At 54.6% G+C, this 24,570-nt stretch overlaps 1 long non-coding RNA gene across 1 annotated transcript in view; it reads right to left on the bottom strand.

Annotated features, from left to right (window-relative positions):
- The window catches only part of LOC140406853 (uncharacterized), a 72,572-nt gene that overhangs the window by 13,481 nt on the left and 34,521 nt on the right, over positions 1 to 24,570 (bottom strand). The gene's annotated exons all lie outside the window — the stretch shown is intronic.

Below are 24,570 nucleotides of genomic sequence, written 5' to 3'. Positions count from 1 at the left end.
GGATACAGTACTGGTGGGGACGGGTCTGTCGCTGTATAACACTGGGATACAGTACTGGTGGGGACGGGTCTGTCACTGTATAACACTGGGGGACAGTACTGGTGGGGACGGGTCTGTCACTGTATAACACTGGGGTACAGTACTGGTGGGGACGGGTCTGTCACTGTATAACACTGGGGTACAGTACTGGTGGGGACGGGTCTGTCACTGTTTAACACTGGGGTACAGTACTGGTGGGGACGGGTCTGTCGCTGTATAACACTGGGGTACAGTACTGGTGGGGACGGGTCTGTCTCTGTATAACACTGGGGTACAGTACAGGTGGGGACGGGTCTGTCACTGTATAACACTGGGGTACAGTACTGGTGGGGACGGGTCTGTCGCTGTATAACACTGGGGTACAGAACTGGTGGGGACGGGTCTGTCACTGTATAACACTGGGGTTCAGTACTGGTGGGGACGGGTCTGTCTCTGTATAACACTGGGGTACAGTACTGGTGGGGACGGGTCTGTCACTGTATAACACTGGGGTACAGTACTGGTGGGGACGGGTCTGTCACTGTATAACACTGGGGTACAGTACTGGTGGGGACGGGTCTGTCACTGTATAACACTGGGGTACAGTACTGGTGGGGACGGGTCTGTCACTGTATAACACTGGAGTGCAGTACTGGTGGGGACGGGTCTGTCACTGTATAACACTGGTGTACAGTACTGGTGGGGACGGGTCTGTCACTGTATAACACTGGGGTACAGTACTGGTGGGGACGGGTCTGTCACTGTATAACACTGGGGTACAGTACTGGTGGGGACGGGTCTGTCACTGTGTGACACTGGGATACAGTACTGGTGGGGACGGGTCTGTCACTGTGTAACACTGGGGTACAGTACTGGTGGGGACGGGTCTGTCACTGTATAACACTGGGATACAGTACTGGTGGGGACGGGTCTGTCACTGTGTAACACTGGGGTACAGTACTGGTGGGGATGGGTCTGTCACTGTATAACACTGGGGTACAGTACTGGTGGGGACGGGTCTGTCACTGTATAACACTGGGGTACAGTACTGGTGGGGACGGGTCTGTCACTGTATAACACTGGGGTACAGTACTGGTGGGGACGGGTCTGTCACTGTATAACACTGGGGTACAGTACTGGGGGGGACGGGTCTGTCACTGTATAACACTGGGGTACAGTACTGGTGGGGACGGGTCTGTCACTGTATAACACTGGGGTACAGTACTGGTGAGGACGGGTCTGTCACTGTATAACACTGGGGTACAGTACTGGTGGGGACGGGTCTGTCACTGTATAACACTGGGGTACAGTATTGGTGGGGACGGGTCTGTCACTGTATAACACTGGGGTACAGTACTGGTGGGGACGGGTCTGTCACTGTATAACACTGGGGTACAGTACTGGTGGGGACGTGTCTGTCACTGTATAACACTGGGGTACAGTACTGGTGGGGACGGGTCTGTCACTGTGTGACACTGGGATACAGTACTGGTGGGGATGGGTCTGTCACTGTGTAACACTGGGGTGCAGTACTGGTGGGGACGGGTCTGTCGCTGTATAACACTGGGGTACAGTACTGGTGGGGACGGGTCTGTCACTGTCTCACACTGGGGTACAGTACTGGTGGGGAGGGGTCTGTCACTGTATAACACTGGGGTACAGTACTGGTGGGGACGGGTCTGTCGCTGTATAACACTGGGGTACAGTACTGGTGGGGACGGGTCTGTCACTGTATAACACTGGGGTACAGTACTGGTGGGGACGGGTCTGTCGCTGTATAACACTGGGGTACAGTACTGGTGGGGACGGGTCTGTCACTGTATAACACTGGGGTACAGTACTGGTGGGGACGGGTCTGTCACTGTATAACACTGGGGTACAGTACTGGTGGGGACGGGTCTGTCGCTGTATAACACTGGGGTACAGTACTGGTGGGGACGGATCTGTCACTGTATAACACTGGGGTACAGTACTGGTGGGGACGGGTCTGTCACTGTGTAACACTGGGGTACAGTACTGGTGGGGACGGGTCTGTCACTGTATAACACTGGGGTACAGTACTGGTGGGGATGGGTCTGTCACTGTGTAACACTGGGGTACAGTACTGGTGGGGACGGGTCCGTCACTGTATAACACTGGGGTACAGTACTGGTTGGGACGGGTCTGTCACTGTATAACACTGGGGTACAGTACTGGTGGGGACGGGTCTGTCACTGTATAACACTGGGGTACAGTACTGGTGGGGACGGGTCTGTCACTGTGTAACACTGGGGTACAGTACTGGTGGGGACGGGTCTGTCTCTGTATAACACTGAGCACAGTACTGGTGGGGACGGGTCTGTCGCTGTATAACACTGGGTACAGTACTGGTGGGGACGGGTCTGTCACTGTATAACACTGGGGTACAGTACTGGTGGGGACGGGTCTGTCGCTGTATAACACTGGGTACAGTACTGGTGGGGACGGGTCTGTCACTGTATAACACTGGGGTACATTACTGGTGGGGACGGGTCTGTCGCTGTATAACACTGGGTACAGTACTGGTGGGGACGGGTCTGTCACTGTATAACACTGGGGTACAGTACTGGTGGGGACGGGTCTGTCACTGTATAACACTGGGGTACAGTACTGGTGGGGACGGGTCTGTCACTGTATAACACTGGGGTACAGTACTGGTGGGGACGGGTCTGTTACTGTATAACACTGGGGTACAGTACTGGTGGGGATGGGTCTGTCACTGTATAACACTGGGGTACAGTACTGGTGGGGACGGGTCTGTCACTGTATAACACTGGGGTACAGTACTGGTGGGGACGGGTCTGTCACTGTATAACACTGGGGTACAGTACTGGTGGGGACGGGTCTGTCACTGTATAACACTGGGGTACAGTACTGGTGGGGACGGGTCTGTCACTGTATAACACTGAGGTACAGTACTGGTGGGGACGGGTCTGTCACAGTATAACACTGGGGTACAGTACTGGTGGGGACGGGTCTGTCACTGTATAACACTGGGGTACAGTACTGGTGGGGACGGGTCTGTCGCTGTATAACACTGGGGTACAGTACTGGTGAGGACGGGACTGTCGCTGTATAACACTGGGGTACAGTACTGGTGGGGACGGGTCTGTCACTGTATAACACTGGGGTACAGTACTGGTGGGGACGGGTCTGTCACTGTATAACACTGGGGTACAGTACTGGTGGGGACGGGTCTGTCACTGTATAACACTGGGGCACAGTACTGGTGGGGACGGGTCTGTCACTGTATAACACTGGGGTACAGTACTGGTGGGGACGGGTCAGTCACTGTATAACACTGGGGTACAGTACTGGTGGGGACGGGTCTGTCACTGTATAACACTGGGGTACAGTACTGGTGGACACGGGTCTGTCACTGTATAACACTGGGGTACAGTACTGGCGGGGACGGGTCTGTCGCTGTATAACACTGGGGTACAGTACTGGTGGGGACGGGTCTGTCACTGTATAACACTGGGGTACAGTACTGGTGGGGACGGGTCTGTCACTGTATAACACTGGGGTACAGTACTGGTGGGGACGGGTCTGTCACTGTATAACACTGGGATACAGTACTGGTGGGGACGGGTCTGTCACTGTATAACACTGGGGTACAGTACTGGTGGGGACGGGTCTGTCGCTGTATAACACTGGGGTACAGTACTGGTGGGGACGGGTCTGTCACTGTATAACACTGGGGTACAGTACTGGTGGGGACGGGTCTGTCACTGTATAACACTGGGGTACAGTACTGGTGGACACGGGTCTGTCACTGTATAACACTGGGGTACAGTACTGGTGGGGACGGGTCTGTCACTGTATAACACTGGGATACAGTACTGGTGGGGACGGGTCTGTCACTGTATAACACTGGGGTACAGTACTGGTGGGGACGGGTCTGTCACTGTATAACACTGGGGTACAGTACTGGTGGGGACGGGTCTGTCACTGTATAACACTGGGGTACAGTACTGGTGGGGACGGGTCTGTCACTGTATAACACTGGGGTACAGTACTGGTGGGGACGGGTCTGTCACTGTATAACACTGGGGTACAGTACTGGTGGGGACGGGTCTGTCACTGTATAACACTGGGGTACAGTACTGGTGGGGACGGGTCTGTCACTGTATAACACTGGGATACAGTACTGGTGGGGACGGGTCTGTCACTGTATAACACTGGGGTACAGTACTGGTGGGGACGGGTCTGTCGCTGTATAACACTGGGGTACAGTACTGGCGGGGACGTGTCTGTCACTGTATAACACTGAGGTACAGTACTGGTGGGGACGGGTCTGTCGCTGTATAACACTGGGGTACAGTACTGGTGGGGACGGGTCTGTTGCTGTATAACACTGGGGTACAGTACTCGTGGGGACGGGTCTGTCACTGTATAACACTGGGGTACAGTACTGGTGGACACGGGTCTGTCACTGTATAACACTGGGGTACAGTACTGGTGGGGACGGGTCTGTCACTGTATAACACTGGGGTACAGTACTGGTGGGGATTGGTCTGTCACTGTATAACACTGGGGTACAGTACTGGTGGGGACGGGTCTGTCACTGTATAACACTGGGGTACAGTACTGGTGGGGACGGGTCTGTCGCTGTATAACACTGGGGTACAGTACTGGTGGGGACGGGTCTGTCGCTGTATAACACTGGGGTACTGTACTGGTGGGGACGGGTCTGTCGCTGTATAACACTGGGGTACAGTACTGGTGGACACGGGTCTGTCACTGTATAACACTGGGGTACAGTACTGGTGGACACGGGTCTGTCGCTGTATAACACTGGGGTACAGTACTGGTGGGGACGGGTCTGTCACTGTATAACACTGGGGTACAGTACTGATGGGGACGGGTCTGTCACTGTATAACACTGGGGTACAGTACTGGTGGAGACGGGTCTGTCACTGTATAACACTGGGGTACAGTACTGGTGGGGACGGGTCTGTCGCTGTATAACACTGGGGTACAGTACTGGTGGGGACGGGTCTGTCACTGTATAACACTGGGGTACAGTACTGGTGGGGACGGGTCTGTCACTGTATAACACTGGGGTACAGTACTGGTGGGGACGGGTCTGTCACTGTATAACACTTGGGTACAGTACTGGTGGGGACGGGTCTGTCGCTGTATAACACTGGGGTACAGTACTGGTGGGGACGGGTCTGTCACTGTATAACACTGGGGTACAGTACTGGTGGGGACGGGTCTGTCACTGTATAACACTGGGGTACAGTACTGGTGGGGATGGGTCTGTCACTGTTTAACACTGGGGTACAGTACTGGTGGGGACGGGTCTGTCTCTGTATAACACTGGGGTACAGTACTCGTGGGGACGGGTCTGTCACTGTATAACACTGGGGTACAGTACTGGTGGGGACGGGTCTGTCACTGTATAACACTGGAGTACAGTACTGGTGGGGACGTGTCTGTCGCTGTATAACACTGGGGTACAGTACTGGTGGGGACGGGTCTGTCGCTGTATAACACTGGGGTACAGTACTGGTGGGGACGTGTCTGTCGCTGTATAACACTGGGGTACAGTACTGGTGGGGACGGGTCTGTCTCTGTATAACACTGGGGTACAGTACTGGTGGGGACGGGTCTGTCTCTGTATCACACTGGGGTACAGTACTGGTGGGGACAGGTCTGTCCCTGTATAACACTGGGGTACAGTACTGGTGGGGACGGGTCAGTCACTGTATAACACTGGGGTACAGTACTGGTGGGGACGGGTCTGTCACTGTATAACACTGGGATACAGTACTGGTGGGGACGGGTCAGTCACTGTATAACACTGGGGTACAGTACTGGTGGGGACGGGTCAGTCACTGTATAACACTGGGGTACAGTACTGGTGGGGACGGGTCTGTCACTGTGTAACACTGGGGTACAGTACTGGTGGGGACGGGTCTGTCACTGTATAACACTGTTGTACAGTACTGGTGGGGATGGGTCTGTCACTGTATAACACTGGGGTACAGTACTGGTGGGGATGGGTCTGTCACTGTATAACACTGGGGTACAGTACTGGTGGGGACGGGTCTGTCGCTGTATAACACTGGGGTACAGTACTGGTGGGGACGGGTCAGTCACTGTATAACACTGGGGTACAGTACTGGTGGGGACGGGCCTGTCTCTGTATAACACTGGGGTACAGTACTGGTGGGGACGGGTCTGTCACTGTATAACACTGGGGTACAGTACTGGTGGGGACGGGTCTGTCGCTGTATAACACTGGGGTACAGTACTGGTGGGGACGGGTCTGTCACTGTGTGACACTGGGGTACAGTACTGGTGGGGACGGGTCTGTCACTGTGTGACACTGGGGTACAGTACTGGTGGGGACGGGCCTGTCACTGTATAACACTGGGGTACAGTACTGGTGGGGACGGGTCTGTCACTGTATAACACTGGGGTACAGTACTGGTGGGGACGGGTCTGTCACTGTGTGACACTGGGGTACAGTACTGGTGGGGACGGGCCTGTCACTGTATAACACTGGGGTACAGTACTGGTGGGGACGGGTCTGTCACTGTATAACACTGGGGTACAGTACTGGTGGGGACGGGTCTGTCACTGTATAACACTGGGATACAGTACTGGTGGGGACGGGTCTGTCGCTGTATAACACTGGGGTACAGTACTGGTGGGGACGGGTCTGTCACTGTATAACACTGTGTACAGTACTGGTGGGGACGGGTCTGTCGCTGTATAACACTGGGGTACAGTACTGGTGGGGACGGGTCTGTCGCTGTATAACACTGGGATACAGTACTGGTGGGGACGGGTCTGTCGCTGTATAACACTGGGGTACAGTACTGGTGGGGACGGGTCTGTCACTGTATAACACTGGGGTACAGTACTGGTGGGGATGGGTCTGTCACTGTATAACATTGGGGTACAGTACTGGTGGGGACGGGTCTGTCGCTGTATAACACTGGGATACAGTACTGGTGGGGACGGGTCTGTCGCTGTATAACACTGGGGTACAGTACTGGTGGGGACGGGTCTGTCGCTGTATAACACTGGGGTACAGTACTGGTGGGGACGGGTCTGTCGCTGTATAACACTGGGATACAGTACTAGTGGGGACGGGTCTGTCTCTGTATAACACTGGGGTACAGTACTGGTGGGGACGGGTCTGTCGCTGTATAACACTGGGGTACAGTACTGGTGGGGACGGGTCTGTCGCTGTATAACACTGGGGTACAGTACTGGTGGGGACGGGTCTGTCGCTGTATAACACTGGGATACAGTACTGGTGGGGACGGGTCTGTCTCTGTATAACACTGGGGTACAGTACTGGTGGGGACGGGTCTGTCACTGTATGACACTGGGGTACAGTACTGGTGGGGACGGGTCTGTCACTGTATAACACTGGGGTACAGTACTGGTGGGGACGGGTCTGTCACTGTATAACACTAGGGTACAGTACTGGTGGGGACGGGTCTGTCGCTGTATAACACTGGGGTACAGTACTGGTGCGGACGGGTCTGTCACTGTATAACACTGGGGTACAGTATAGGTGGGGACGGGTCTGTCACTGTATAACACTGGGGTACAGTACTGGTGGGGACGGGTCTGTCACTGTATAACACTGGGGTACAGTACTGGTGGGGACGGGTCTGTCACTGTATAACACTGGGGTACAGTACTGGTGGGGATGGGTCTGTCACTGTATGACACTGGGGTTCAGTACTGGTGGGGACGGGTCTGTCGCTGTATAACACTGGGGTACAGTACTGGTGGGGACGGGTCTGTCGCTGTATAACACTGGGGTACCGTACAGGTGGGGACGGGTCTGTCGCTGTATAACACTGGGGTACAGTACTGGTGGGGACGGGTCTGTCACTGTATAACACTGGGGTACAGTACTGGTGGGGACGGGTCTGTCACTGTATAACACTGGGGTACAGTACTGGTGGGGACGGGTCTGTCGCTGTATAACACTGGGGTACAGTACTGGTGGGGTCGGGTCTGTCACTGTATAACACTGGGGTACCGTACTGGTGGGGACGGGTCTGTCACTGTATAACACTGGGGTACAGTACTGGTGGGGACGGGTCTGTCGCTGTATAACACTGGGATACAGTACTGGTGGTGACGGGTCTGTCACTGTATAACACTGGGGTACAGTACTGGTGGGGACGGGTCTGTCGCTGTATAACACTGGGGTACAGTACTGGTGGGGACGGGTCTGTCACTGTATAACATTGGGATACAGTACTGGTGGGGACGGGTCTGTCACTGTATAACACTGGGGTACAGTACTGGTGGGGACGGGTCTGTCACTGTATAACACTGGGGTACAGTACTGGTGGGGACGGGTCTGTCGCTGTATAACACTGGGATACAGTACTGGTGGGGACGGGTCTGTCACTGTATAACACTGGGGTACAGTACTGGTGGGGACGTGTCTGTCACTGTATAACACTGGGGTACAGTACTGGTGGGGACGGGTCTGTCACTGTATAACACTGGGGCACAGTACTGGTGGGGACGGGTCTGTCACTGTATAACACTGGGGTACAGTACTGGTGGGGACGGGTCTGTCTCTGTATAACACTGGGGTACAGTACTGGTGGGGGCGGGTCTGTCACTGTATAACACTGGGGTACAGTACTGCTGGGGACGGGTCTGTCACTGTAAAACACTGGGGTACAGTACTGGTGGGGACGGGTCTGTCTCTGTATAACACTGGGGTACAGTACTGGTGGGGGCGGGTCTGTGACTGTATAACACTGGGGTACAGTACTGGTGGGGACGGGTCTGTCACTGTATAACACTGGGGTACAGTACTGGTGGGGACGGGTCTGTCACTGTATAACACTGGGGTACAGTACTGGTGGGGACGGGTCTGTCGCTGTATAACAGTGGGGTACAGTACTGGTGGGGACGGGTCTGTCGCTGTATAACACTGGGGTACAGTACTGGTGGGGACGGGTCTGTCACTGTCTCACACTGGTGTACAGTACTGGTGGGGACGGGTCTGTCACTGTATAACACTGGGGTACAGTACTGGTGGGGACCGGTCTGTCACTGTATAACACTGGGATACAGTACTGGTGGGGACGGGTCTGTCGCTGTATAACACTGGGATACAGTACTGGTGGGGACGGGTCTGTCACTGTATAACACTGGGGTACAGTACTGGTGGGGACGGGTCTGTCACTGTATAACACTGGGGTACAGTACTGGTGGGGACGGGTCTGTCACTGTATAACTCTGGGTTACAGTACTGGTGGGGACGGGTCTGTCACTGTATAACACTGGGGTACAGTACTGGTGGGGACGGGTCTGTCACTGTATAACACTGGGGTACAGTACTGGTGGGGACGGGTCTGTCGCTGTATAACACTGGGGTACAGTACTGGTGGGGACGGGTCTGTCACTGTATAACACTGGGGTACAGTACTGGTGGGGACGGGTCTGTCGCTGTATAACACTGGGGTACAGTACTGGTGGGGACGGGTCTGTCCCTGTATAACACTGGGGTACTGTACTGGTGAGGACGGGTCTGTCACTGTATAACACTGGGGTACAGTACTGGTGGGGACGGGTCTGTCACTGTATAACACTGGGGTACAGTACTGGTGGGGACGGGTCTGTCACTGTATAACACTGGGGTACAGTACTGGTGGGGACGGGTCTGTCACTGTATAACACTGGGGTACAGTACTGGTGGGGACGGGTCTTTCACTGTATAACACTGGGACACAGTACTGGTGGGGATGGGTCTGTCACTGTATAACACTGGGGTACAGTACTGGTGGGGACGGGTCTGTCACTGTGTAACACTGCGGTACTGTACTGGTGGGGACGGGTCTGTCGCTGTATAACACTGGGGTACAGTACTGGTGGGGACGGGTCTGTCACTGTTTAACACTGGGGTACAGTACTGGTGGGGACGGGTCTGTCACTGTATAACACTGGGGTACAGTACTGGTGGGGACGGGTCTGTCACTGGATAACACTGGGGTACAGTACTGGTGGGGACGGGTCTGTCACTGTATAACACTGGGGTACAGTACTGGTGGGGACGGGTCTGTCACTGTATAACACTGGGGTACAGTACTGGTGGGGACGGGTCTGTCGCTGTATAACACTGGGGTACAGTACTGGTGGGGACGGGTCTGTCACTGTATAACACTGGGGTACAGTACTGGTGGGGACGGGTCTGTCACTGTATAACACTGGGATACAGTACTGGTGGGGACGGGTCTGTCGCTGTATAACACTGGGATACAGTACTGGTGGAGACGGGTCTGTCACTGTATAACACTGGGGTACAGTACTGGTGGGGACGGGTCTGTCACTGTATAACACTGGGGTACAGTACTGGTGGGGACGGGTCTGTCACTGTATAACACTGGGGTACAGTACTGGTGGGGATGGGTCTGTCACTGTATAACACTGGGGTACAGTACTGGTGGGGACCGGTCTGTCACTGTATAACACTGGGGTACAGTACTGGTGGGGACGGGTCTGTCACTGTATAACACTGGGGTACAGTACTGGTGGGGACGGGTCTGTCACTGTATAACACTGGGGTACAGTATTGGTGTGGACGGGTCTGTCGCTGTATAACACTGGGGTACACTACTGGTGGGGACGGGTCTGTCACTGTATAACACTGGGGTACAGTACTGGTGGGGACGGGTCTGTCGCTGTATAACACTGGGGTACAGTACTGGTGGGGACGGGTCTGTCACTGTATAACACTGGGGTACAGTACTGGTGGGGATGGGTCTGTCACTGTATAACACTGGGTACAGTACTGGTGGGGATGGGTCTGTCGCTGTATAACACTGGGGTACAGTACTGGTGGGGACGGGTCTGTCGCTGTATAACACTGGGGTACAGTACTAGTGGGGATGGGTCTGTCACTGTATAACACTGGGGTACAGTACTGGTGGGGACGGGTCTGTCACTGTATAACACTGAGGTACAGTACTGGTGGGGACGGGTCTGTCACTGTATAACACTGGGGTACAGTACTGGTGGGGACGTGTCTGTCACTGTATAACACTGGGGTACAGTACTGGTGGGGACAGGTCTGTCTCTGTATAATACTGGGGTACAGTACTGGTGGGGACGGGTCTGTCACTGTATAACACTGGGGTACAGTACTGGTGGGGTCGGGTCTGTCACTGTATAACACTGGGGTACAGTACTGGTGGGGATGGGTCTGTCACTGTGTAACACTGGGGTACAGTGCTGGTGGGGACGGGTCTGTCTCTGTATAACACTGGGGTACAGTACTGGTGGGGACGGGTCTGTCACTGTATAACACTGGGGTACAGTACTGGTGGGGATGGGTCTGTCACTGTATAACACTGGGATACAGTACTGGAGGGGACGGATCTGTCACTGTATAACACTGGGGTACAGTACTGGTGGGGACGGGTCTGTCTCTGTATAACACTGGGGTACAGTACTAGTGGGGACGGGTCTGTCACTGTATAACACTGGGGTACAGTACTGGTGGGGATGGGTCTGTCGCTGTATAACACTGGGGTACAGTACTGGTGGGGATGGGTCTGTCGCTGTATAACACTGGGGCACAGTACTAGTGGGGATGGGTCTGTCACTGTATAACACTGGGGTACAGTACTGGTGGGGACAGGTCTGTCTCTGTATAATACTGGGGTACAGTACTGGTGGGGACGGGTCTGTCACTGTATAACACTGGGGTACAGTACTGGTGGGGATGGGTCTGTCGCTGTATAACACTGGGGTACAGTACTAGTGGGGATGGGTCTGTCACTGTATAACACTGGGGTACAGTACTGGTGGGGACGGGTCTGTCACTGTATAACACTGGGGTACAGTACTGGTGGGGACGGGTCTGTCACTGTATAACACTGGGGTACAGTACTGGTGGGGATGGGTCTGTCGCTGTATAACACTGGGGTACAGTACTAGTGGGGATGGGTCTGTCACTGTATAACACTGGTGTACAGTACTGGTGGGGACGGGTCTGTCACTGTATAACACTGGGGTCCAGTACTGGTGGGGACGGGTCTGGCACTGTATAACACTGGGGTACAGTACTGGTGGGGATGGGTCTGTCACTGTATAACACTGGGGTACAGTACTGGTGGGGACGGGTCTGTCCCTGTATAACACTGGGGTACAGTACTGGTGGGGACGGGTCTGTCACTGTATAACACTGGGGTACAGTACTGGTGGGGACGGGTCTGTCACTGTATAACACTGGGGTACAGTACTGGTGGGGACGGGTCTGTCACTGTATAACACTGGGGTACAGTACTGGTGGGGACGGGTCTGTCACTGTATAACACTGGGGTACAGTACTGGTGGGGACGGGTCTGTCACTGTATAACACTGGGGTACAGTACTGGTGGGGACGGGTCTGTCACTGTATAACACTGGGGTACAGTACTGCTGGGGACGGGTCTGTCACTGTATAACACTGGGGTTCAGTACTGGTGGGGACGGGTCTGTCACTGTATAACACTGGGGTACAGTACTGGTGGGGATGGGTCTGTCGCTGTATAACACTGGGGTACAGTACTGGTGGGGGCTGGTCTGTCGCTGTATAACACTGGGATACAGTACTGGTGGGGACGGGTCTGTCACTGTATAACACTGGGGTACAGTACTGGTGGGGACGGGTCTGTCTCTGTATAACACTGGGGTACAGTACTGGTGGGGACGGGTCTGTCACTGTATAACACTGGGGTACAGTACTGGTGGGGACGGGTCTGTCACTGTATAACACTGGGGTACAGTACTGGTGGGGACGGGTCTCTCGCTGTATAACACTGGGGTACAGTACTGGTGGGGACGGGTCTGTCACTGTATAACACTGGGATACAGTACTGGTGGGGACGGGTCTGTCACTGTATAACACTGGGATACAGTACTGGTGGGGACGGGTCTGTCACTGTATAACACTGGGATACAGTACTGGTGGGGACGGGTCAGTCACTGTATAACACTGGGGTACAGTACTGGTGGGGACGGGTCTGTCACTGTATAACACTGGGGTACAGTACTGGTGGGGATGGGTCTGTCACTGTATAACACTGGGGTACAGTACTGGTGGGGACGGGTCTGTCACTGAATAACACCGGGGTACAGTACTGGTGGGGACGGGTCAGTCACTGTATAACACTGGGGTACAGTACTGGTGGGGACGGGTCTGTCACTGTATAACACTGGGGTACAGTACTGGTGGGGACGGGTCTGTCACTGTATAACACTGGGGTACAGTACTGGTGGGGACAGGTCTGTCGCTGTATAACACTGGGGTACAGTACTGGTGGGGGCGGGTCTGTCACTGTATAACACTGGGGTACAGTACTGGTGGGGACGGGTCTGTCTCTGTATAACACTGGGGTACAGTACTTGTGGGGACGGGTCTGTCACTGTATAACACTGGGGTACAGTACTGGTGGGGACGGGTCTGTCGCTGTATAACACTGGGGGACAGTACTGGTGGGGACGGGTCTGTCACTGTATAACACTGGGGTACAGTACTGGTGGGGATGGGTCTGTCACTGTATAACGCTGGGGTACAGTGCTGGTGGGGACGGGTCTGTCACTGTATAACACTGGGGTACAGTACTGGTGGGGACCGGTCTGTCACTGTATAACACTGGGGCACAGTACTGGTGGGGATGGGTCTGTCACTGTATAACACTGGGATACAGTACTGGTGGGGACGGGTCTGTCGCTGTATAACACTGCGGTACAGTACTGGTGGGGACGGGTCTGTCGCTGTATAACACTGGGATACAGTACTGGTGGGGACGGGTCTGTCGCTGTATAACACTGCGGTACAGTACTGGTGGGGACGGGTCTGTCACTGTATAACACTGGGGAACAGTACTGGTGGGGACGGGTCTGTCACTGTATAACACTGGGATACAGTACTGGTGGGGACGGGTCAGTCACTGTATAACACTGGGGTACAGTACTGGTGGGGACGGGTCTGTCACTGTATAACACTGGGGTACAGTACTGGTGGGGACGGGTCAGTCACTGTATAACACTGGGGTACAGTACTGGTGGGGACGGGTCAGTCACTGTATAACACTGGGGTACAGTACTGGTGGGGACGGGTCTGTCACTGTATAACACTGGGATACAGTACTGGTGGGGACGGGTCAGTCACTGTATAACACTGGGGTACAGTACTGGTGGGGACGGGTCTGTCACTGTATAACACTGTTGTACAGTACTGGTGGGGATGGGTCTGTCACTGTATAACACTGGGGTACAGTACTGGTGGGGATGGGTCTGTCACTGTATAACACTGGGGTACAGTACTGGTGGGGACGGGTCTGTCGCTGTATAACACTGGGGTACAGTACTGGTGGGGACGGGTCAGTCACTGTATAACACTGGGGTACAGTACTGGTGGGGACGGGTCTGTCTCTGTATAACACTGGGGTACAGTACTGGTGGGGATGGGTCTGTCACTGTATAACACTGGGGTACAGTACTGGTGGGGACGGGTCTGTCTCTGTATAACACTGGGGTACAGTACTGGTGGGGATGGGTCTGTCACTGTATAACACTGGGGTACAGTACTGGTGGGGACGTGTCTCTCGCTGTATAACACTGGGGTACAGTACTGGTGGGGACGGGTCTGTCACTGTATAACACTGGGGTACAGTACTGGTGGGGACGGGTCTGTCACTGTATAACACTGGGGTACAGTACTGGTGGGGACGTGTCTGTCGCTGTATAACACTGGGGTTCAGTACTGGTGGGGACGGGTCTGTCACTGTGTGACACTGGGGTACAGTACTGGTGGGGACGGGCCTGTCACTGTATAACACTGGGGTACAGTACTGGTGGGGACGGGTCCTTCACTGTATAACACTGGGGTACAGTACTGGTGGGGACGGGTCTGTCACTGTATAACACTGGGGTACAGTACTGGTGGGGACGGGTCTGTCCCTGTATAACACTGGGGTACAGTACTGGTGGGGACGGGTCTGTCACTGTATAACACTGTGTACAGTACTGGTGGGGACGGGTCTGTCGCTGTATAACACTGGGGTACAGTACTGGTGGGGACGGGTCTGTCGCTGTATAACACTGGGATACAGTACTGGTGGGGACGGGTCTGTCGCTGTATAACACTGGGGTACAGTACTGGTGGGGACGGGTCTGTCACTGTATAACACTGGGGTACAGTACTGGTGGGGATGGGTCTGTCACTGTATAACATTGGGGTACAGTACTGGTGGGGACGGGTCTGTCTCTGTATAACACTGGGATACAGTACTGGTGGGGACGGGTCTGTCTCTGTATAACACTGGGGTACAGTACTGGTGGGGATGGGTCTGTCACTGTATAACACTGGGGTACAGTACTGGTGGGGACGGGTCTGTCGCTGTATAACACTGGGGTACAGTACTGGTGGGGACGGGTCTGTCGCTGTATAACACTGGGGTACAGTACTGGTGGGGACGGGTCTGTCGCTGTATAACACTGGGGTACAGTACTGGTGGGGACGGGTCTGTCGCTGTATAACACTGGGATACAGTACTAGTGGGGACGGGTCTGTCTCTGTATAACACTGGGGTACAGTACTGGTGGGGACGGGTCTGTCGCTGTATAACACTGGGGTACAGTACTGGTGGGGACGGGTCTGTCGCTGTATAACACTGGGGTACAGTACTGGTGGGGACGGGTCTGTCGCTGTATAACACTGGGATACAGTACTGGTGGGGACGGGTCTGTCTCTGTATAACACTGGGGTACAGTACTGGTGGGGACGGGTCTGTCACTGTATAACACTGGGGTACAGTACTGGTGGGGACGGGTCTGTCACTGCATAACACTGGGGTACAGTACTGGTGGGGACGGGTCTGTCGCTGTATAACACTGGGGTACAGTACTGGTGGGGACGGGTCTGTCACTGTATAACACTGGGGTACAGTACTGGTGGGGACGGGTCTGTCACTGTATGACACTGGGGTACAGTACTGGTGGGGACGGGTCTGTCACTGTATAACACTGGGGTACAGTACTGGTGGGGACGGGTCTGTCGCTGTATAACACTGGGGTACAGTACTGGTGGGGACGGGTCTGTCGCTGTATAACACTGGGGTACCGTACAGGTGGGGACGGGTCTGTCGCTGTATAACACTGGGGTACAGTACTGGTGGGGACGGGTCTGTCACTGTATAACACTGGGGTACAGTACTGGTGGGGACGGGTCTGTCACTGTATAACACTGGGGTACAGTACTGGTGGGGACGGGTCTGTCGCTGTATAACACTGGGGTACAGTACTGGTGGGGTCGGGTCTGTCACTGTATAACACTGGGGTACCGTACTGGTGGGGACGGGTCTGTCACTGTATAACACTGGGGTACAGTACTGGTGGGGACGGGTCTGTCGCTGTATAACACTGGGATACAGTACTGGTGGTGACGGGTCTGTCACTGTATAACACTGGGGTACAGTACTGGTGGGGACGGGTCTGTCGCTGTATAACACTGGGGTACAGTACTGGTGGGGACGGGTCTGTCACTGTATAACATTGGGATACAGTACTGGTGGGGACGGGTCTGTCACTGTATAACACTGGGGTACAGTACTGGTGGGGATGGGTCTGTCACTGTATAACATTGGGATACAGTACTGGTGGGGACGGGTCTGTCACTGTATAACACTGGGGTACAGTACTGGTGGGGTCGGGTCTGTCACTGTATAACATTGGGATACAGTACTGGTGGGGACGGGTCTGTCACTGTATAACACTGGGGTACAGTACTGGTGGGGACGGGTCTGTCACTGTATAACACTGGGGTACAGTACTGGTGGGGACGGGTCTGTAGCTGTATAACACTGGGGTACAGTACTGGTGGGGACGGGTCTGTCGCTGTATAACACTGGGGTACAGTACTGGTGGGGATGTGTCTGTCACTGTATAACACTGGGGTACCGTACTGGTGGGGACGGGTCTGTCACTGTATAACACTGGGGTACAGTACTGGTGGGGATGTGTCTGTCACTGTATAACACTGGGGTACCGTACTGGTGGGGACGGGTCTGTCACTGTATAACACTGGGGTACAGTACTGGTGGGGACGGGTCTGTTGCTGTATAACACTGGGGTACAGTACTGGTGGTGACGGGTCTGTCACTGTATAACACTGGGGTACAGTACTGGTGGGGACGGGTCTGTCGCTGTATAACACTGGGGTACAGTACTGGTGGGGACGGGTCTGTCACTGTATAACATTGGGATACAGTACTGGTGGGGACGGGTCTGTCACTGTATAACACTGGGGTACAGTACTGGTGGGGACGGGTCTGTCGCTGTATAACACTGGGGTACAGTACTGGTGGGGACGGGTCTGTCACTGTATAACACTGGGGTACAGTACTGGTGGGGATGGGTCTGTCACTGTATAACACTGGGATACAGTACTGGTGGGGACGGGTCTGTCTCTGTATAACACTGGGGTACAGTACTGGTGGGGACGGGTCTGTCGCTGTATAACACTGGGGTACAGTACTGGTGGGGACGGGTCTGTCACTGTATAACACTGGGGTACAGTACTGGTGGGGACGGGTCTGTCACTGTATAACACTGGGGTACAGTACTGGTGGGGACGGGTCTGTCACTGTATAACACTGGGGTACAGTACTGGTGGGGACGGGTCTGTCACTGTATAACACTGGGGTACAGTACTGCTGGGGACGGGTCTGTCACTGTAAAACACTGGGGTACAGTACTGGTGGGGACGGGTCTGTCACTGTATAACACTGGGGTACAGTACTGGTGGGGACGGGTCTGTCGCTGTATAACAGTGGGGTACAGTACTGGTGGGGACGGGTCTGTCGCTGTATAACACTGGGGTACAGTACTGGTGGGGACGGGTCTGTCACTGTCTCACACTGGTGTACAGTACTGGTGGGGACGGGTCTGTCACTGTATAACACTGGGGTACAGTACTGGTGGGGACCGGTCTGTCACTGTATAACACTGGGATACAGTACTGGTGGGGACGGGTCTGTCGCTGTATAACACTGGGATACAGTACTGGTGGGGACGGGTCTGTCACTGTATAACACTGGGGCACAGTACTGGTGGGGACGGGTCTGTCTCTGTATAACACTGGGGTACAGTACTGGTGGGGGCGGGTCTGTCACTGTATAACACTGGGGTACAGTACTGCTGGGGACGGGTCTGTCACTGTAAAACACTGGGGTACAGTACTGGTGGGGACGGGTCTGTCACTGTATAACACTGGGGTACAGTACTGGTGGGGACGGGTCTGTCGCTGTATAACAGTGGGGTACAGTACTGGTGGGGACGGGTCTGTCGCTGTATAACACTGGGGTACAGTACTGGTGGGGACGGGTCTGTCACTGTCTCACACTGGTGTACAGTACTGGTGGGGACGGGTCTGTCACTGTATAACACTGGGGTACAGTACTGGTGGGGACCGGTCTGTCACTGTATAACACTGGGATACAGTACTGGTGGGGACGGGTCTGTCGCTGTATAACACTGGGATACAGTACTGGTGGGGACGGGTCTGTCACTGTATAACACTGGGGGACAGTACTGGTGGGGACGGGTCTGTCACTGTATAACACTGGGGTACAGTACTGGTGGGGACGGGTCTGTCACTGTATAACACTGGGGTACAGTACTGGTGGGGACGGGTCTGTCACTGTTTAACACTGGGGTACAGTACTGGTGGGGACGGGTCTGTCGCTGTATAACACTGGGGTACAGTACTGGTGGGGACGGGTCTGTCTCTGTATAACACTGGGGTACAGTACAGGTGGGGACGGGTCTGTCACTGTATAACACTGGGGTACAGTACTGGTGGGGACGGGTCTGTCGCTGTATAACACTGGGGTACAGAACTGGTGGGGACGGGTCTGTCACTGTATAACACTGGGGTTCAGTACTGGTGGGGACGGGTCTGTCTCTGTATAACACTGGGGTACAGTACTGGTGGGGACGGGTCTGTCACTGTATAACACTGGGGTACAGTACTGGTGGGGACGGGTCTGTCACTGTATAACACTGGGGTACAGTACTGGTGGGGACGGGTCTGTCACTGTATAACACTGGGGTACAGTACTGGTGGGGACGGGTCTGTCACTGTATAACACTGGAGTGCAGTACTGGTGGGGACGGGTCTGTCACTGTATAACACTGGTGTACAGTACTGGTGGGGACGGGTCTGTCACTGTATAACACTGGGGTACAGTACTGGTGGGGACGGGTCTGTCGCTGTATAACACTGGGGTACAGTACTGGTGGGGACGGGTCTGTCACTGTATAACACTGGGGTACAGTACTGGTGGGGTCGGGTCTGTCGCTGTATAACACTGGGGTACAGTACTGGTGGGGACGGGTCTGTCACTGTATAACACTGGGGTACAGTACTGGTGGGGACGGGTCTGTCACTGTGTGACACTGGGATACAGTACTGGTGGGGACGGGTCTGTCACTGTGTAACACTGGGGTACAGTACTGGTGGGGACGGGTCTGTCACTGTATAACACTGGGATACAGTACTGGTGGGGACGGGTCTGTCACTGTGTAACACTGGGGTACAGTACTGGTGGGGATGGGTCTGTCACTGTATAACACTGGGGTACAGTACTGGTGGGGACGGGTCTGTCACTGTATAACACTGGGGTACAGTACTGGTGGGGACGGGTCTGTCACTGTATAACACTGGGGTACAGTACTGGTGGGGACGGGTCTGTTGCTGTATAACACTGGGGTACAGTACTGGTGGGGACGTGTCTGTCACTGTATAACACTGGGGTACAGTACTGGTGGGGACGGGTCTCTCACTGTATAACACTGGGGTACAGTACTGGTGGGGACGGGTATGTCACTGTATAACACTGGGGTACAGTACTGGTGGGGACGGGTCTGTCACTGTATAACACTGGGGTACAGTACTGGTGGGGACGGGTCTGTCACTGTATAACACTGGGGTACAGTACTGGTGAGGACGGGTCTGTCACTGTATAACACTGGGGTACAGTATTGGTGGGGACGGGTCTGTCACTGTATAACACTGGGGTACAGTACTGGTGGGGACGGGTCTGTCACTGTATAACACTGGGGTACAGTACTGGTGGGGACGGGTCTGTCACTGTATAACACTGGGGTACAGTACTGGTGGGGACGGGTCTGTCACTGTATAACACTGGGGTACAGTACTGCTGGGGACGGGTCTGTCACTGTATAACACTGGGGTACAGTACTGGTGGGGACGTGTCTGTCACTGTATAACACTGGGGTACAGTACTGGTGGGGACGGGTCTGTCACTGTGTGACACTGGGATACAGTACTGGTGGGGATGGGTCTGTCACTGTGTAACACTGGGGTGCAGTACTGGTGGGGACGGGTCTGTCGCTGTATAACACTGGGGTACAGTACTGGTGGGGACGGGTCTGTCACTGTCTCACACTGGGGTACAGTACTGGTGGGGAGGGGTCTGTCACTGTATAACACTGGGGTACAGTACTGGTGGGGACGGGTCTGTCGCTGTATAACACTGGGGTACAGGACTGGTGGGGACGGGTCTGTCACTGTATAACACTGGGGTACAGTACTGGTGGGGACGGGTCTGTCGCTGTATAACACTGGGGTACAGTACTGGTGGGGACGGGTCTGTCACTGTATAACACTGGGGTACAGTACTGGTGGGGACGGGTCTGTCACTGTATAACACTGGGGTACAGTACTGGTGGGGACGGGTCTGTCGCTGTATAACACTGGGGTACAGTACTGGTGGGGACGGGTCTGTCACTGTATAACACTGGGGTACAGTACTGGTGGGGACGGGTCTGTCACTGTATAACACTGGGGTACAGTACTGGTGGGGACGGGTCTGTCACTGTATAACACTGGGGTACAGTACTGGTGGGGACGGGTCTGTCACTGTGTAACACTGGGGTACAGTACTGGTGGGGACGGGTCTGTCTCTGTATAACACTGAGCACAGTACTGGTGGGGACGGGTCTGTCGCTGTATAACACTGGGTACAGTACTGGTGGGGACGGGTCTGTCACTGTATAACACTGGGGTACAGTACTGGTGGGGACGGGTCTGTCGCTGTATAACACTGGGTACAGTACTGGTGGGGACGGGTCTGTCACTGTATAACACTGGGGTACATTACTGGTGGGGACGGGTCTGTCGCTGTATAACACTGGGGTACAGTACTGGTGGGGACGGGACTGTCACTGTATAACACTGGGGTACAGTACTGGTGGGGACGGGTCTGTCACTGTATAACACTGGGGTACAGTACTGGTGGGGACGGGTCTGTCACTGTATAACACTGGGGTACAGTACTGGTGGGGACGGGTCTGTCACTGTATAACACTGGGGTACAGTACTGGTGGGGACGGGTCTGTCACTGTATAACACTGGGGTACAGTACTGGTGGGGACGGGTCTGTTACTGTATAACACTGGGGTACAGTACTGGTGGGGATGGGTCTGTCACTGTATAACACTGGGGTACAGTACTGGTGGGGACGGGTCTGTCACTGTATAACACTGGGGTACAGTACTGGTGGGGACGGGTCTGTCACTGTATAACACTGGGGTACAGTACTGGTGGGGACGGGTCTGTCACTGTATAACACTGGGGTACAGTACTGGTGGGGACGGGTCTGTCACTGTATAACACTGAGGTACAGTACTGGTGGGGACGGGTCTGTCACAGTATAACACTGGGGTACAGTACTGGTGGGGACGGGTCTGTCACTGTATAACACTGGGGTACAGTACTGGTGGGGACGGGTCTGTCGCTGTATAACACTGGGGTACAGTACTGGTGAGGACGGGACTGTCGCTGTATAACACTGGGGTACAGTACTGGTGGGGACGGGTCTGTCACTGTATAACACTGGGGTACAGTACTGGTGGGGACGGGTCTGTCACTGTATAACACTGGGGTACAGTACTGGTGGGGACGGGTCTGTCACTGTATAACACTGGGGCACAGTACTGGTGGGGACGGGTCTGTCACTGTATAACACTGGGGTACAGTACTGGTGGGGACGGGTCAGTCACTGTATAACACTGGGGTACAGTACTGGTGGGGACGGGTCTGTCACTGTATAACACTGGGGTACAGTACTGGTGGACACGGGTCTGTCACTGTATAACACTGGGGTACAGTACTGGCGGGGACGGGTCTGTCGCTGTATAACACTGGGGTACAGTACTGGTGGGGACGGGTCTGTCACTGTATAACACTGGGGTACAGTACTGGTGGGGACGGGTCTGTCACTGTATAACACTGGGGTACAGTACTGGTGGGGACGGGTCTGTCACTGTATAACACTGGGATACAGTACTGGTGGGGACGGGTCTGTCACTGTATAACACTGGGGTACAGTACTGGTGGGGACGGGTCTGTCGCTGTATAACACTGGGGTACAGTACTGGTGGGGACGGGTCTGTCACTGTATAACACTGGGGTACAGTACTGGTGGGGACGGGTCTGTCACTGTATAACACTGGGGTACAGTACTGGTGGACACGGGTCTGTCACTGTATAACACTGGGGTACAGTACTGGTGGGGACGGGTCTGTCACTGTATAACACTGGGATACAGTACTGGTGGGGACGGGTCTGTCACTGTATAACACTGGGGTACAGTACTGGTGGGGACGGGTCTGTCACTGTATAACACTGGGGTACAGTACTGGTGGGGACGGGTCTGTCACTGTATAACACTGGGGTACAGTACTGGTGGGGACGGGTCTGTCACTGTATAACACTGGGATACAGTACTGGTGGGGACGGGTCTGTCACTGTATAACACTGGGGTACAGTACTGGTGGGGACGGGTCTGTCGCTGTATAACACTGGGGTACCGTACTGGTGGGGACGGGTCTGTCGCTGTATAACACTGGGGTACAGTACTGGTGGGGACGGGTCTGTTGCTGTATAACACTGGGGTACAGTACTCGTGGGGACGGGTCTGTCACTGTATAACACTGGGGTACAGTACTGGTGGACACGGGTCTGTCACTGTATAACACTGGGGTACAGTACTGGTGGGGACGGGTCTGTCACTGTATAACACTGGGGTACAGTACTGGTGGGGATTGGTCTGTCACTGTATAACACTGGGGTACAGTACTGGTGGGGACGTGTCTGTCACTGTATAACACTGGGGTACAGTACTGGTGGGGACGGGTCTGTCACTGTATAACACTGGGGTACAGTACTGGTGGGGATGGGTCTGTCTCTGTATAACACTGAGGTACAGTACTGGTGGGGACGGGTCTGTCACTGTATAACACTGGGGTACAGTACTGGTGGGGACGGGTCTGTCACTGTATAACACTGGGGTACAGTACTGGTGGGGACGGGTCTGTCGCTGTATAACACTGGGGTACAGTACTGGTGGGGACGGGTCTGTCACTGTATAACACTGGGGTACAGTACTGGTGGGGACGGGTCTGTCACTGTATAACACTGGGGTACAGTACTGGTGGGGACGGGTCTGTCGCTGTATAACACTGGGGTACAGTACTGGTGGGGACGGGTCTGTCACTGTATAACACTGGGGTACAGTACTGGTGGGGACGGGTCTGTCACTGTATAACACTGGGGTACAGTACTGGTGGGGACGGGTCTGTCACTGTATAACACTTGGGTACAGTACTGGTGGGGACGGGTCTGTCGCTGTATAACACTGGGGTACAGTACTGGTGGGGACGGGTCTGTCACTGTATAACACTGGGGTACAGTACTGGTGGGGACGGGTCTGTCACTGTATAACACTGGGGTACAGTACTGGTGGGGATGGGTCTGTCACTGTTTAACACTGGGGTACAGTACTGGTGGGGACGGGTCTGTCTCTGTATAACACTGGGGTACAGTACTCGTGGGGACGGGTCTGTCACTGTATAACACTGGGGTACAGTACTGGTGGGGACGGGTCTGTCACTGTATAACACTGGAGTACAGTACTGGTGGGGACGTGTCTGTCGCTGTATAACACTGGGGTACAGTACTGGTGGGGACGGGTCTGTCGCTGTATAACACTGGGGTACAGTACTGGTGGGGACGTGTCTGTCGCTGTATAACACTGGGGTACAGTACTGGTGGGGACGGGTCTGTCTCTGTATAACACTGGGGTACAGTACTCGTGGGGACGGGTCTGTCACTGTATAACACTGGGGTACAGTACTGGTGGGGACGGGTCTGTCACTGTATAACACTGGAGTACAGTACTGGTGGGGACGTGTCTGTCGCTGTATAACACTGGGGTACAGTACTGGTGGGGACGGGTCTGTCACTGTTTAACACTGGGGTACAGTACTGGTGGGGACGCGTCTGTCACTGTATAACACTGGGGTACAGTACTGGTGGGGACGGGTCTGTCTCTGTATAACACTGGGGTACAGTACTGGTGGGAATGGGTCTGTCACTGTATAACACTGGGGTACAGTACTGGTGGGGACGTGTCTGTCGCTGTATAACACTGGGGTACAGTACTGGTGGGGACGGGTCTG

The sequence above is a fragment of the Scyliorhinus torazame genome, unplaced genomic scaffold, assembly GCF_047496885.1.
Source record: "Scyliorhinus torazame isolate Kashiwa2021f unplaced genomic scaffold, sScyTor2.1 scaffold_934, whole genome shotgun sequence".
NCBI classification, from domain to species: Eukaryota; Metazoa; Chordata; class Chondrichthyes; order Carcharhiniformes; family Scyliorhinidae; genus Scyliorhinus; species Scyliorhinus torazame.
The sequence above is the reverse complement of the archived record's forward strand: the minus strand, read 5'-3'. Positions and strand labels throughout refer to the sequence as shown.